This window comes from Carica papaya, chromosome 7 (genome assembly GCF_054855325.1).
Source record: "Carica papaya isolate Zhongbai chromosome 7, ASM5485532v1, whole genome shotgun sequence".
Lineage (NCBI taxonomy): Eukaryota > Viridiplantae > Streptophyta > Magnoliopsida > Brassicales > Caricaceae > Carica > Carica papaya.
This window is the reverse complement of record NC_142315.1, coordinates 18,602,386-18,615,418: the sequence shown is the minus strand read 5'-3', so window position 1 is coordinate 18,615,418 and position 13,033 is coordinate 18,602,386. Positions and strand designations below refer to the sequence as shown.

Genomic DNA, 13,033 nt, shown 5'->3' with positions numbered 1-13,033 from the left:
CAAATGCACTTGTCTAGGAGTTTGGATGACGTGTTAGATTTTTATTATATTTTATACAATTTTTACCTAAATTTGATAAAATTTTTGAATAAATTTTTGAGTTAAAAAACCAATTCATGAATTAAATTTTTATGCAAGTTGTTATGTTGAAGAAAAGAAGAAAAATGAGTTGAAAAAAAGTCAAAAACCTAAACCAGTGATGCTCAAACCCATATTTGTAGTAGTCTAGCACCAAGGCTTAAAACGACACCGTTTTGCGAGCTAGAAACCAAAGGCCAGCAATGATCAAAATGGTGTCGTTTTAAAAAAGTTCAAAAAAAAAGCCGGAGGCATGCGACAGGAAAGGGGACCTAATTCTCACCACCTATAAACAGGGAAAACCAACAAAATGGGAGGAGATGGAGGGACAGAGTGCAAGCTTCGTCGGAGATCTGTAGAGAGAGAGAGAGAGAGAGATGGGAGCTAGAGAGAAAAAGCTGAACTCGAAACAAGCAGCTTGCGACGAAAACCAGAAACTTGCAGAAGCGAGAGCAGAGCTGGGTGATGGACTGATGGAGAACCCGAGTGCGAGCAGAAGGTGGACGTGCTGATTGGAGAGCAGAAGGATTAGCAAGGTAGAGAGTTTGAAAGGGAGAGAAACTAATCAAGTAATCTATATATATATTTGCATATATTTTTGGGGATGGAATATTTTAAGAATTTTTGGAACTTGAATGCTAGTTTTTGAAATTTTTTATAAATTTATTATTGATTATTACATAATTAAATTTCTCTTAAATACAATTATTGTTGCTTAATCTAATATGTCTAGTTAATTTTTGTTCGTTAGAGTAATTAACATACTCTGAATCGAAAATACATTTATGATTTAATTTTTAACTTTTTTCTTATTATAAAATAGCAGTATTGAACTTAATTAAGTTGTGAGAATTAGTCAACTCATAGTTTTATTTGTTATTGATAGTTTTAGAATAACGAGAGTAAAATTTCATCAATTAAACATATATTGTTAAACATTAATAAATACTTGGATGAAAGTAATATAATTAAATTAAAATAGATCAAATAAATTATTATAAATTTAATTAAATCAAATTAATAATTATTATAAAATGCTAGCAATTGTTAATTGATCTATGGAATACTGGGAAGAAAATCGAAAGTATATTAAAATAGTTTGACTATTGCAGAGTAAATTAAATTGATTGTGAAATTAAAACATGAATATACCCAATATTCAGGTGAACTCAATTATTGTGGTGCATTTTTATTGATAAATTTTGCTCAATTTAATATTCTGCTTTGATTAAAGTATTAAAAAATTTTATTTTTCATAAATTTAATATCAATTTCTAGATAATAATAGAATTTATGCAACTTTTGTACTTTATACGCAATCCTTATGAAATGATATTCCATTCATCACTTTATTACTTCAACGATTTTGTCTACTTGTAAATTCATCCATCAAGTTTTTGGCGTCATTATCAAAGATTATTAGCATCAATATCAATACGAAGTGTTCTATTGTTAATTTAGAGTTTATTTTTTTAATTTAAATTAATTTTTTTATTTTATTTTATTATATATATCTTTTTTGTTTTTAGTTTTTATTTTTTATTTTATTTCAATTTAATTTATTTTACTTTTTATTTTATTTATTATTTTTAATTTAAGCGTAATTTTTTATTATTATTTTATTTATTTATTCTATTTTATTTCTATTTATTATTTCTTGTGAGTATATTACATTGTTTCTTTTTTTTTCTATTTTCAGTTAGTATATGAGTCGATCGAACAACATAAATGCTTCTTATAAATTCAGATATCGAAAAGACTTGTAAATCATTGAATTGAGAGAGAAGGGAACACTTAACAGCAAAAAGATAAACAAGAGTTAAGATGGCTGAGCACGAAGAAATTAAAAGAGCAAGGGATATTTTGAACGAGAATAACGGGAGAGCACTGAGGGACTTCACTACTTTTCACTTGTAAGAGCTTCATCCAGCATCGTTCAACCAAGTGTCAATGCAAACAACTTTAAAATGAAATCTGCCATTATTCAGATGATTCAAACCTCAATTCAGTTTAAGAGTTTTCCAAATGATGACAATAATGCACGATTCTTTAATTTTTTAAAAATTTGTGATATTTTCAAACAGAATGGTGTTTCTAGTGATGCAATTAGACTTGAGCTCTTTCCTTTTTCTTTAAGAGATAAAGCTAAAAATTGGTTGCATTCTCTTCCTACAGGTACAATCACTACATGGGAGGACTTGACTAAAAAATTTTTGGCCAAGTTTTTTCCACTAGTTAAAACAGTAAGGATGGGAAACGACATCACCAATTTCTATCAAATAGAAGGAAAGATGTTGTATGAGGCATGAGAGCAATTTAAGGAATTGATTAGAATATGTCCTCATCATGGGTTACCTAATTGGTTGATAGTTCAAATCTTTTATAACGGATTAAGCCAACAAACTAGGATCACAATCGATACAGTTGTTGAAGGAGCTTTAATGGGAAAGTCTATAGATGATGCCTATAAGCTCTTGGAAAAGATAGCAATGAACAATTATCACTAGCTAACTAAAAGATGATAACCCAAAATGAATGTTGAAATATATGAGATTAATGTTTTAACTGCTCTTAATGCAAAAATTGATTCTTTATTTAAGAAAATTGATCAAAAGAGTGTTAATGGTGTTAATTTTCATGTGCAGGGTTTATTTGAAGATTCTTTTTAAAGATTTGAGGTGGAACAAATAAGTTTTATAGTTGGGCAAGGTACCATACAATCCATACTCCAACACGTACAATCCTAGGATGAGAAACCATCCAAATTTTTCACAGAGAAATCGACAGAATGTAGCACAGCCTCCCCTAGGATTTCAGTCTCAAGAAAAGAAGCTATCACTTGAAGATATGATCACAACTATTCATAAGAATACAACAAAATTTACAATAGAGACTAAAATAACAATATAGAATCAACAATTAATGTTGTAAAACCAGCAAGCTTCGATCAAGAATTTGGAGATCTAGATGGGTCAATTAACAACCATAATCAATGGAAGAGCTCAAGGTACCTTACCAAGTAACGCATTAACAAATCCAAAAGAACATGTCAACTTAATTACCTTTGGGAGTGAAAAACAATTAGTAGATCCAAGAAAGGATGAAGTGACCATAGAGGAAAAGATAGAGAAAGAAAAGGAAAAACAAGAAGAATAGAGGAAACAAGTAGTGGTCAAGCATTATGTACCACTTACTCCATTTCCACAGCACCTCAAACAACATAATAAAGATACAATTTTTTTTAAATTTCTTAATATATTTAAAAAACTTCACATTAATATTCTTTTTGCAGAGGCTCTCACTTAAATGCCAAGTTATGCGAAGTTTCTTAAGGAGATTCTAGCAAAGAAGAGGAGCTTGGAAGACCATGACATTATTATGCTCATCGAGGAATGTAGTGTCATAATTCATAATAAGTTACCTTATAAAGTGAAAGATATATGGAGTTTTATTATACCTTGCAATATTGAAAATTCTGATTTTAATAAAGCTCTATGATCTTGGTACTAATATTAACTTAATGCCTTATTCTATATTTAAAAAACTAGGTATTGGCAAGGTGAAGCCCACAATAGTGTCATTGTAATTAGCAGATAGATCAGTGAGATAACCTTTGGGAATAATAGAGGATATGTTAGTAAAGGTGGAGAACTTCATATTCCCCATCAACTTTGTGGTGTTACACATGGAAGTTGATAAAGAAGTTCCCCTCATACTTGAAAGACTCTTCTTTACAATGGGCAAAACATTAATCGATGTGCATGATGGTAAGTTAACATTATGAGTTGGGGATAAACATGTAACTTTCAATATTTTTAATACCTTAAAATTCCCTTTGAATACTGATGAATGTTTTAATATTGATATAATTGATGAATTTGTGTCCAAAAGTCTCACCAAGACAAGAAGAGACCTTGATGGCAATAAAGTTGTTAATTCAAATGAAGTAAATCGTCAAGAAAAGGATGGTGTAATACAGGAGGAGAAGTTGGAAAAAGGTACGTAAAACAATAAACCTTCCATTGAGGAACCATCCAAACTTGAGCTAAAATAGTTACTTTCACACTTAAGGTATACATATTTGGGTAAGAAATCCACTCTTTATGTGATTATTTTTTATGTTTTAGATGAAGAACAAGAATAGGCTTTATTGTGTGTACTTAACAAAAGGATTAGGGCCATAAGTTGGGGTATAAATGATATACATAAAATTTTAATGGAAGATAACTACAAGCCTTCAATTGAGTATCAAGATAGGTTAAACCCTCGTATGAAAGATGTAGTGAAGGTTGAAATGATTAAACTCTTGGATGCAGGGATTATTTACCCTATTTTAGATAATGAGTGGGTAAGCCCTGTACATGTAGTACCATAGAAGGGGGCATGACAGCAATTACCAATGAAAAAAAATGAATTGATCCCAACTATGACGGTTATGGGATGGCGTGTGTGCATAAATTATAGGAAGTTGAATAAAATCACCCGAAAGGATCAATTTCCCTTACCATTTATAGACCAAATATTAGAGTAATTAGCAAGTTATGCTTATTATTATTTCTTATATGGTTATTCAGTGTATTTACAAATTCTGATTGCACCCGAGTACCAAGAAAAAATAACCTTTACATTTCCATATGGTACCTTTGCACGTTGAAGGATGTCATTTAAATTATGGACATCCATATTTCATTATATGATTGAAAATATTATTGAGGTATTTATGGATGATTTTTTTGTTTTTAGTTCTTTTGATTTATGTCTTGTTAACCTTGACAAGTATTACAGCGATATAAAGAAGTTAATTTAGTGCTGAATTGGAAAAAAATGCAATTTCATGTTACGAAAAAGTATTGTATTAGGGTATAGAATTTCCAAGAGCGAATAGAGGTGGATAAAGCCAAGATTGGAGTTTTTGAGAGACTACTGCCACCTACTGCATGAAGGGTGTGAGGAGTTTTTTTGGGCATACGAACTTTCATCGACGATTCATAAAGGATTTTTCAAAAATTACTAAACCTTTGTGTCAATTACTTGTTAAAGATGCATCATTTGATTTTAACGAAGAATGTTCATATGCTTTTGACAGGCTGAAACATGAACACATTTCAGTCAAATTATTACAACACCATATTGGTCCTTGCCATTCAAGTTGATGTGTGATACTAGTGATTATGCTTTTAGTATTGTGTTTGGTCAACGCAAGGACAAGAAGTTGTACGTGATCTATTATGCTAGCATGATGTTAAACGACACGTAATTTAACTATGCCACAACTAAAAATGAGCTTATTACTATAGTTTTTGCTTTCGATAAATTTAGATCATATCTCATTGGAGCTGAAACTATAGTTTTTATTGATTATTCTACGATTAAATATCTCATTACAAAAAAGGATATTAAACCTCATCTAATCCATTGGGTTTTATTATTGCAGGAGTTTTATATTAAAATCAGAGACAAGCAAGGAGCAGATAACTTGGTTACAGATCACTTATTGCGATTGGAGCATACAAAAGTTGAGGAGAATAAGGTGGACATCAACGAGCTATTCCCTGATGAGCAACTTTTTATTATGATAGTAGCTTAAGCCTCATGGTATGCAGACATTGTGAACTACTTGCAATATAATATAGTTCCTCCCAAGTTTTCATATCAACAAAAGAAGAAATTATTTTATGATGTAAAATACTACTATTAGGAAGAACTATATTTATACAAATATTGTGTTGACCAAATAATAAGGAGATGTGTTCCCAATGAATAAATTTAGAATATTTTGACGCATTGTCATTCATTGGCATGTGAGAGACATTTTAGGGCAATAAAACTGCAGCAAATACTCCATTGTAGATTCTATTAGCCGTCCATATTTAAGGATGTTATTATATATGTGGCTTCATGTGATAGATGTCAAAGGATGGGCAACATCTTAAAAAGGAAAGAGATGCCTCTAACAAACATTTTGGAGGTTGAATTGTTTGATATGTGGGGGATTGATTTTATAAGACCTTTTCCTCCATCCTTTCGGAATTTGTATATTTTGGTGGCAGTTGATTATGTTTCTAAATGGGTGGAAGTTATTGTCCTTCATAATAATAATGCCAAGAGTGTGATAAATATTTTTAGAAAGAATATATTCACAAGATTCGGCACGCCTCAAGCAATCATTAGTGATGGAGGTAAGCATTTTTGTAACCAATATTTGGATACCTTATTAGCTAGATATACGGTTACTCATCATGTAGGTACCCCTTACCATCCTCAAATAAGCGGTCAAGTGGGGATCTTTAATAGGAAAATCAAGTGCATCTTGGAAGCAATTGTAAATGGAGCAAGGAAAGATTGGTTAAAGAAGGTAAATGATGCATTATGGGCATACAAGACTGCATTTAAAACACCACTTAGTATGTATTCCTATTGTCTAGTATATGAAAAAGCATGTCATCTTTTGATGGGACTCAAACATAAAGCTTATTGGGCTATGAAGTTGTTGAATTTCAATTCCAAGGATGTGAGTGACAAACGCTTATTGCAGTTAAGTGCATTTGAAGAATTTAGACTGGTTGCCTTTGAGAATGTGAAAATCTATGAAGAACGAACTAAAAGGTGGCATAATAAGCACATTGAAATGCGAGAATTGCAAGTTGGTCAACAAGTCTTACTCTATAATACACACCTAAAATTATTTTTAGGAAAGTTGAAATCCCATTGGACAAGACCCTCCACCATCACTAAAGTTTTCCCTTATGGAACTGTTGAGCTTCAAAGAAAAGAGTAGAAGTTTAAGGTTAATGGTAAGCGTGTGAAACCATATTTGGGAGGAGATTTCAAGAAGTTAAAGTCCACCTTAGTTCTCACTTGAGTCAACTGTGACAAAGTTGAGCTAACAACTACAAACAAAGCGTTGATTGGGAGGCAGCCCAATATAAATAGTATTAGATAGATAAGTACAAATTTTTTTTTTAATTTTTAGGATCCTATATTTTTCTTATTCAGTTATTTTTTTTATTTTCTTATTTCTTTTTCTTTCCACCTCTCCCTTCTATTTTATAATTGTTTTCCTAATGCTTGTGGATTCTTAATTGAGGTCCAGCCAATATTTTTTTATGTTGTTGATATCTGCTTTAGATTAGAACAGCTCTTAGTGCGAAATTCTTTTGGAGTAGGCTACATAAACACTACGCAAGGGGAGTATTTTATTTTTTCACTGTTTTATTTTTATTTTCTTGGGCATAATGTATTAATAAACAGTGAGCACATTGTTCATAATAAGTTAGGGGCTATTTGGCCTTTAGAGTTTATATAGCCATTTTTTTCTAAATTTATCTTCTTTTTTTTATATGCACTAAAAGACTAAACTTTTTACCATTAGTAGTTAGTGAAGCAGGGTAAAAGTGGGATTTTATCTTAACTAAAATTATGGTTATTATGAAAAGAAAATAAGAGATGTTTGTAAATAATAATTAGATTACTTGGTGATTATTTTCCTTAACTTATAGGTGCAAGGATAATAACATAAGAACCTGATCTAGGACATTACACTTGGGACATAGATAATGTGAGTTTGATTTTTACCTTTGAGCTAGTTCTAAACTAAGGTTCAAGTGAATAAGATAAATTAGGTAACATGTAAAGGATGAGATAGAGTGTAAAACACACTCACTCAAAAAAAAAAAATAAATACACACCTTAAGTAAAAAGGTGAAATGGAGTATAAAACGCACTCACTCGTAACGACATGTTTGAGGTAAATACGTGAGATTGAGTATAAAACACACTCACAATAAAAGAAATTGCAAGAAAAAAATAGTCAATAATGTTAAGTTCACTACCTTGGTTGAAGTAGGGAAGAGGTAAGGTTAAAGAAAGTATAATTTATGAATCAAGAGTAGGTACTTAGAAAGGGAACTTACATGCTGAAATTATGCAAGTTTTATTAAGGAGGATGAGAGTTAATAATCTATTTATATTTTACAACATTCTTTTTGAATTTTCAACTAACTAACAATTGCAATAAATGAATAGAATTTTAATTCTATCAAGCTGAACAGATGAACATAGTAGAAAAACATGCTCTTAACTGTTCCTTTTCAGTCTTTTGCTTGAAGAAAAGTAAAAAATTTAAGTTTGGGGGTATTTGATGTGTTAGATTTTTATTATAATTTTATACTATTTTTACTTAAATTTAGAAGAATTTGTTAATGAATTTTTTAGTTAAAAAAACTAATTTATGAATTAAATTTTTATGTAGGTTGTTATGTTGAAGAAAAGAAGAAAAAGAAGATGAAAAGAGAAAAAAAAAAAGCCAAAAAACCAATACCAATGAAGCCCAAACCTAGATATGCAGTAGCTCAGCACCAAGACTCAAAACAAAGTCGTTTTGAAAGCTAGAAACCAAAGGCCAACAATGATCAAAATGACATCATTTTGAAGAAGTAAAAAAAATTCAGAAAGAAAGCTAGAGATGTGCGACAGGAAAGGGGACCTAACTTTCGCCGTCTACAAAAAGGGAAGAAGAGCAGCGGCAGGAGAGGAGGAGACGAAAAGACTGAGTGCAAGCTTCGTTGGAGATTTGTAGAGAGAGCAACGAAAGCTAGAGAGAGAAAGTTGAACTCGAAGCAATCAACTAGCAATAGAAACCAGAAACTTGCATAAGCGAGAGTAGAGCTTGGTGATTAACTGGTGGAGAACTCAAACGCGAGTAGAAGGTGGACATGCTGATTGGAGAGTAAAAGAACGAGCAAAGTAGAGACTTTGAAAGGGAGAGAAACAAATCAAGTAATATATATGTATATATATACATATTTGTATATATTTTTGGGATTAGAAATTTTAAAAATTTTTGTAACTTGAATATTAGTTTTTGAAATTTTTTACAAATTCGTTCTTAATTATTACATGATTAAATTTACTCAATCCATCGTGTCTGGCTAATTTTTCTTCGCTGGAGTAATTGATGTACCCTGAATGGAAGGTAAATTTATGATTTAATTTTTAGCTTTCTTCTTATTGTAATTTAGTAGTATTAAATTTAATTAAGTTGTAAGAATTGATCAGCTCATAACTTATTTGTGATTGATAGTTTTAGAGTCCATTAAATATATATCGTTAAGGTTTAATGGAGACTTGAATAGGAGTAATATAGTCGAATTAATGTTGATAAATTGAATTATCACATATTTAATTGAATTAAATTAATAATTATTATAAAAAATTAACAGTTATTAATTGACAGATGTAAAGAATACTGGGAAAGAAACCAAAAGTAGATTATAATAGTTCAACCATTACAGATTATATTAAATCAATTGAAAATTAAAACACAAATATACCAAAGATACAGGTGAAATCAATTATTCTAGTTCATTTCCATTGATAAGTTTTCCTCAATTTAACTATTCTACTTTGATTAAATTATTTTAAAATTTTTTCTTCATAAATTTAATTTCAATTTTTATACAATAATATAATTTCGACAATTTCGGTACTTGATATGTAATCCCTGTAAGATAATACTCTATTTTTACTTTTACTTGAATGATATCGTGTACTTGCAAATTCAATCATTAGTAGACATGCTGACTAAGCTATAAAATTGAGTATGATAGGTTTGGACGAGTGAAGCCTACGTATAAAAGTTTGCCACAATGCTTCTATATTGCTATGGATATTCAAATAATGGTGAATTAGTAGAATATAATTGTCGTCCTCTTAGGAATAGAGCAAACTTAGGCTTTGTGCCTAGAAGACCAACATCTTTGAGTATGTCTAAGATGTATTTCCTCTAGTTGACATAGATTCCAACAGATATTCTTGTGATTTATAGGCCTAAAAGATACTTTACAGCTCCTATGTCTTTGATGGTGAACTTAGTATCCGAATGCCTTCTTCAACTTAATGATCTCTGCCTTTGAATTGTCAGTGATGAGTAAATTATCAGCATACAATAATAAAGTCATAAAATACTGATCTTTATGACAAGTAAAGAGGCCGTGGTCATAACTAGATTATTGAAAACTATATTGAACCAAAAAATGAGATAGTTCAGAATTCTATTACCTGGAGGTTTACTTCAACCCATAGAGAGATCTCTGGAGCTTGTGCATTTGTCTTTTAAAGCTTTATCATATCCTTCTATAGGTTACATGTACACCTCCTCATTCAAATAGCCATGGAGGAATGCATTATTGACATCTAATTGGTGTAATGACCATTGTTGAGCTGCTACAACAGCTATTAGAACTCTGATTGTGACCACCTTTGCCACATGTGAAAAACTATCAATGTAGTCCACTCACTCCGCTTGATGATATTCTTTGACAAGTAACTTGCCTTGTGCTTTTCCACTATCCCATTAGGTTTCATTTTCAATTTAAAACCCTATTTACAGCCAATGGCTGATTTTTCAAGAGTTATAGTAGTCATAATCCATGTTTGGTTTCTCTTTAGTGCTGTTATTTCAGCATTCATGATTTGGATCTACTCGTTTGTGATTCGTATGGGAGTGATAGAACTTGACAACACTCAAACAGATGTTAATAAAAAATTGAGAGAAGGTTTATATTTAAAAAAATAAGATAGCTTTTAGTCTTCTCTACTTAATTATTACAATGAAATCCTGTTATATAGCTTTAAGGATGTTACAAAAATAGTAAAGAAATTAAAATAAGTAAATCCTAAAAATAATATATAAATTAATATTCTCTCGTATTTTTAGTAAATTAATTAAAACCATTAATCTATTTTTAATTTAGATAAAAATAGATTATGATAAAAATAAAAATAATAAAATAATTAAAATAATAATAATAAAAGATCTCTCTTGATCATTACTCCCCTTTCTTTTAGAGGAATCCAACTCCTGTTTGATCTTAAAATTTGAGATTGGGAAATATAGACTCTCTCATTTTTCTAGTGAACCACTTTGATGCATTAGATTTTTGTCCTTTCTTTCCAACACAAAATGCTTCTCGTGTTCTCCTATGGGTTTCTATGATATTCTTTTTAAGAATAGTATCTTCCAGTAATGGGGTCTCATTGTCGGTGTGTAAATCCTCCACTGAAGGCATAACTTCTCCGGGTTTGTCATCCAACATTGATGGTTTGAAAAGTTTTAGATTTTCGACATTGACCATATAGTATATTTCCATGTAACTAGGTAACTCTAGTTGACATACATTATCACCAATCATTTTAAGGATATTAAAAAGAGCATAATGAATAGGCTTCAATTTCTTACCTTCTCCTTTTAACCTCTCCTTTCCCAAATATAACCATACTAGATCTCCCACTTGGATTCACCTTTTACTCTATGTTGATCATGTCTAACTTTATATTTTTGTTGAGCTTTCTGCACCTACTTTTCTACTTCACCATGGACCCGTTGAATACATTTTAAGAAATTTTAAGCCTTCTCTGAACCGTTCTTATGTTGTACTTCTTTTGATATTGACTCAAGTGTAAACTTAATATCAAATGGGCTTTGTGGTAAGTAGCCAATACAAACTTCAAATGGTGATTTACTAGTAGAGCTATGAATAGCTCGGTTAAATGTAAATTACAGATATCGTAAGCTCTCATTCCAAGTTTTAGGATGCCAAGCATTATAACCTCGTAGAAGATGTACGATGGTCCGATTGATAACTTCAGTTTAACCGTCAGTTTGAGGATAAAAAGTTGCATTTTTATTCAACTTCGTATCCATCATAGACCATAAAGATATCCAGAAGCTTCTAAGAAAACGACTATCATGATATGAAATAATAGAGCTTGGTAACCCAAAATGTGTTCAGACATGTCTGAAGAAAAGTTTCGATATTTCTTCTCCCGTGGTGGTCTTCTTGTATGATATTAATATTATCATCTTGGAAAATCTATCTATTACTACATATAGGTAGTTATATCCCTATTTAGTAGTTGGTAGACCTCTCACAAAATCCATAGAAATATTTTTCCATGGTCTACTTGGAATTGATAATGGTATGTAAAGTCCAATCTTTCTATTTGATGGCTTTGAAGTGCTACATAGCACACACAGTTTAACAAAAAGTGTTACACCTTATTGTATATGGGGCCAATAAATATAATGTTGAAGATCTTGTACAGTCATGTTTACTCCAAATTGTCTTGCCACTTTTGAGGTATGAGCTTCTCGCATCCACCGTGATCCTTTGTAGTGTAATCCATCTCGCAATGTAAACTCGAATGGTTTCCCCATTTTCACCATAGTCATTAAATCAAAAAAATCTGGATAATGGTCGTACATATTGACATATTCTTCATGTGCACTTGGCTAAATCTCCATCACAGCAGACAAACAAAGTGTTGTTATCAGTGGCCGAGATAACATATCAACCAGTTTATTCTGAACCCCTTTTTTGTACTTGATGACCAAGTTAAATTATTGAAGGTAGGTCATCCATTTCATGTGACGAACTTGTTGTAATTTATATTGTATTTGAAGATATTGAAGGGGTCGATGATCAGTGTAAACTACCGTTTCTTTACCCAAAAGATACACACGCAAATATTTTATGGCTGGGTGTAAGACAAACAACTCTTTATCATAAGTTGGGTAGTTCTTTTGAGACTCTTGAAACAATTCAGAGTAGTAAGCAATAACTCTTCCTTCTTGTATTAGAACAGCACCCATCGCATATCTAGATGCATCAGCCTCGAGTTTAAAGGGCTTTTGTAGATTTGGTAGAACTAAAACAGACGCCTCACATATCTTTTTTTTTTTTCAAATATAAAATGTGTCCTCATGTTTCTAAGTCCACTTAAATCGTTGATTTACCTTTGTTAGCTCATATAAAGAAGTAGCTATCATAGAAAAATTTTGGATAAATTTTCTAACATACTGACAAGCTCCCATACAACTTCGAACTTCAGTAACATTTGTTGGTTGAGGCCACTCTTTAATAGCCTCCATTTTTCCTAGGTCAATTTCTAATTC

General features: G+C 31.1%; 1 long non-coding RNA gene and 1 other non-coding gene across 2 annotated transcripts; both read right to left on the bottom strand.

The window, feature by feature from the left end:
• Positions 1-2,324: 2,324 nt before the first annotated feature.
• On the bottom strand, positions 2,325-2,431 carry LOC148253032 (small nucleolar RNA R71). Its single transcript, XR_015813768.1, has one exon. It is a non-coding gene; the product is annotated as a small nucleolar RNA R71 (small nucleolar RNA).
• Positions 2,432-9,581: 7,150 nt separating this feature from the next.
• On the bottom strand, positions 9,582-10,681 carry LOC148253031 (uncharacterized). The gene is made up of 2 exons (XR_015813322.1): positions 10,138-10,681; positions 9,582-9,986 (listed from the first exon to the last, which is right to left on the bottom strand). It is a non-coding gene; the product is annotated as an uncharacterized LOC148253031 (long non-coding RNA).
• Between the last annotated feature and the right edge of the window lie 2,352 nt (positions 10,682-13,033).